The sequence below is a fragment of the Euphorbia lathyris genome, chromosome 4 (genome assembly GCF_963576675.1).
Source record: "Euphorbia lathyris chromosome 4, ddEupLath1.1, whole genome shotgun sequence".
Lineage (NCBI taxonomy): Eukaryota > Viridiplantae > Streptophyta > Magnoliopsida > Malpighiales > Euphorbiaceae > Euphorbia > Euphorbia lathyris.
In genome coordinates this window covers 33,798,263-33,802,585 of record NC_088913.1, presented here as the reverse complement: position 1 = coordinate 33,802,585, position 4,323 = coordinate 33,798,263, and positions in this window count along the sequence as shown.

Sequence of the window (4,323 nt, the reverse complement as noted above, 5' to 3'; positions counted from 1 at the left end):
TTTCGTCTGGAATGCTTCAGACTAACAATTATTTTTCTGTTGATTGTTGTCTGTATTTCTGACTGGCACCACTGTTCCGTAAAATTTGGCTGTCGTCTGGAGTCATATCTTGATGTTATCGGTCACCGCCTGGAAGAAATGCAGGCTGAAACGGACTGCAAATCGGAGGTTTGTGCACCTGGTAATTAATTATTTACTTTTTACCTTTATGTCACATCGTACCTTTTTCACTATTTACGGGAATACCATTCCCTTTTCTTATATAAGGTGGTGGGGTTTCATTTCAACCCCACACCTTCTCTCTCTTCTCTCTCTCTCTCTAACTTCTGATTTGGATTATTCTCGTGATGGATTTGGATAAATACGACGGCACGAAGGGCATGGATGCAGGTTTTGAGAACCTGACTACAGTGGCCCCTTTCCAGGATCCTGCTTCACATCTGAGTCGGACTCACTCTAACCAGGTAAGTACTCTCCTACCCTTTCGTCTTTTGACTAGACTCCTAGGCTTTAGTAACCCTATGTTGAACATGATTTGCATGCTAACCTCTAAGTTGCTTTAGAAGACTTTAGCTAGACAACACGAATTTCTTCGCCCGCAAGCAACACTTTATTTATCTTTTGAAAGAATGTGAATTATATGCATGTGAATAGTAAAAATACGAACAATGCATGCCAACAGTAAAAATATGAATAGCACGTGACTAGTGAAAATATGAATAGTATACGTGAATAGTAAAAAACGTGAATAGTGCATGTGAATAGTAAAAATGTGAATAGTGCACGTGAATAGTAAAAACGTGAATAGTGCACGTGAATAGTAAAAAACGCAAAATGTGCATATGAATAGTAAAAAACGCAAAATGTGCACGTGAATAGTAAAAACATGAATCATGCAAAAATGACTAAGTTAAACACTCTTAACCTAAGTTAGAATTAGATTATGCTCCTTGCGAACACGCGGGAGAGTGGAACACCAAAGAATAACGAATTAATTAAATTCTATACAAATGATCCTATGAATGACACCTCACGGGGTAACGACCCTAACTGACTAGTAGTTCTAAGTTAGACCAAAGCATGACCGAAAGAACAACTAGGTTAACAGACTTTTATGTGTCGAAGCGAGGTTCTCGAGGAGTGATGATTTTAGCTGGGCCCCTTTCCTTACCCGTCCTGTTTCTTCCAGGTCCTTGAGATTTCTGGGACCACCGAGGGTGTCCACCTCTGGCATGCCATGCTTAGCCCGGTGGCCAAAGCCCGGGTCCGAGAGTTGGGCTTCGAGCCCTTTATCTTGGCGCTGCCACGCGCCAATGGAGTATGTGATCGTTTCGGCCTGCGCGCCTTGTGTGAGAGATGGGTAGACTCGACCCACACCTTCCACTTTTCGTTTGGGGAGATGACGATCTCGCCTCGTGACTTCTCCCTGTTGACCGGGTTGCGGGGGAGCAGTACCATGGTTCCCCTCTTCTTTGATATGGTGCGTCCCCGGGTCGACCGCGATGAGCTAGCTGCTTTGATCGGACCAGGAGTTTATACAGGGGTCGGGTCCACCCCGGTGAAGTTTATCACCACATCAGGACTATTGAGTCGCAGGGACTCCTAGGGGCTGGACGACACCGATCAGGCTGTTCGCAGCTTTCTTCTGTATGCTTTGGGCGAGACGGTCTTCCGCACCAAGAGCAGTACGATACACGCGGGTCTCATCCAGGCCTTTCGTGATTTGGATGCAGTGTCATCTTATGATTGGGCAGGAGCCGGCTTGGCTTTTCTGTACAAGTTCTTGGACCTGACTTGCCGGAAGCGTAAGGACTTCGGTGGCTATACCTTTGCTCTCATGGTACGTCGTTCATCCTCAACTTATTTCCTCACTCTTTTCGCGATTTCTGTTAGTAACCTTTGTTTCTGTGAGCAGGTTTAGGCCTATGAGAGGCAGATTCTCCCGTGCGAGCGTCGTCGTAGACCGCGGGTGGTTAGGCCTCCACTTATGGCTCGGTGGAGTGATTTCAGTCTAGGCGCCGAGAAGAGGCGGACGGTGATGCGATTCTTAGCGTGGATCGACTCACGGACTTTGGGGGAGGTGAACATCTTCTAACTACGCTAGATTTTCATTTGATCAGACCTGACTTTTCTTTTTTTGTTTTCAGATTCGGTTTAGGTGGGATGACCTCGACTTCGGTCCCGATTACGCATACGTCACCCGCATCCAGGGGCAGCAGTGCGTACTTACCGGCCCCTGCATGCGGGCATGGTACTTGGGCGATCGGGGCATCACCGGGGTTAGTGCCTCGCATTGGACACCGGGCGAGATCCCCGCCTCCATGTTTGCTATGCGGACCATGCCCTTATCGGACATTCGTCGTGATTTGACCCACCGTTTTGCCCCTAGAGATGTATGGGACCATGCCGGGGGCCGCGCTCTTTATTTATCGACACTATTGACCCCGATGGACGCCCCTGAGGTTGCGATGGAGGTGGACCCCATGGAAGACGTGTTTTCAGCGGAGGCTGTCGCTGCAGTCTTTGGTCGGGAGGAGGTTCCGGTGAGTGGTTCTACTTATTTATTATTTACGAGATAGTTAGTGGTATTTATTGTGCCTTTGCTTGCAGGAGGGTTCCTGGAGGAGTGCCCACATGTCAGATTTTTTCGATGGGGCCCGGGCTCAGACGTCTGCGAGCGAGCCGTCACATTGTGCCGGCGAGTCCTCTGGCGCTGCTCGACCAGAGTGGCCCCCTTTAGACGTACCTATCCCCGACTTCAGGAGGGACTTCTCGACAGTTTGCTATGACAAGTCCGGAGTGGCCTATGCCGGCGTTGAGATGGCTCCTCCTGCTTTCACGTCGAGGATACCGTTTGATCCCTCAGACGCCCTCCAGACTTCGAGGGAGACGTGCACCGACTATGTGGGGCTATCTGGTTACCTCAGAGATCGACTCAGCTTGCGTTGCGCCAGCCATCTGGTAAGTATCCTTATTTTATTTTAGTGTAGTGGAATGTATGCACATATGTATGTATGACTTCTATTCTTTTCTATATTTCTTCTTTTTTTATATCTGTTTTTTTTATTTTTCTTTTTACAGAGCGATCTCCATGCACACGAGCTGAGACGGAGCGAGTCGCTATGAGACGGAGCGAGTCGCTATGGGAGGCCGATGCGAGTCGCTATGGGAGGCCGATGAGAGGGGTGGATAGTATGTAGGCTTTTTATGTGAAAAGAAAGGTAAGAAATGTATAACTCATGATTCATATTACCATGCATTCAGTAAATTATAACGATTCCAATCATTCTCTTCGAATATATTCATGCCTTTATTTATTTACAAATAACAGAAATACTTAGCCTCTTATACATTATTTTTATAATTGCTCAAGATATAACTATCGTTACCAGGACCCGCCTTTTCGGTTTTCAGATCCCAGCGATTCTTCATCTCTCCTTTTATTATCCCGGAATTTTCAAATGAGTGCCCTTTCGGGTTTTCACCCATTGGGATGTCCCTTATTGTTGCATAGGCCGCCCTTTGCGGGTTTTCAACCTATCGGGAATTTTTCTTTCTCTCTTTTTTTTTTTACGAAAAGTATTTCTTAAGCCTATCCAGATTGGTAGGTTCGGAGAACTCCATGCCATCCATAGTAGTTAACTTCACCGCTCCCTTGCTTAGTATCTTCTTCACGAGGAACGTCCCTTCCTAGTTTGGCCTAAACTTGCCCCTCGGGTCTGTGTGCGTCACTCGGATCTGTTTCAGCACCATATCCCCTTCTTTGATAGGGCTGACCTTGACCTTTTTGTTGAAGGCTCGGGCCATCCTTCTCTGATATAACTGCACGTGGTAAAGAGCCTCCATCCTTTTCTCGTCCACCAATGCTAACTGTTCATACCGCTTCTTCACCCATTCCGTCTCGGGAATTTCTGCTTCTACTACGATTCTCAACGATCGCTTTTCAATCTCAATCGGGAGAACGGCTTCCGCACCGTATACCAAGGAGAACGGCGTTGCCCCAGTTGATGTTCTAACCGTCGTGCGATAAGCCCATAAAGCGAGCGGAAGTTGTTCGTGCCAGTTCCGGTGCGATTCTACTGTCTTTACGAGAATCCTTTTAAGGTTCTTATTAGCCGCCTCTACTACGCCATTAGCTTGCGGACGATACGGAGAAGACTTATGATGTTCAATACCGTATTCTTGGAATAGACTTTTCACTTCTCCTTGAAACTGGACCCCATTATCCGTGATCATACGATGAGGCACTCCGAACCTAGTGATCAAGTGCTTTTCAATGAACTTCCTCATTTGTTTAGACCCCAACTTGCTAAATGATTCCGC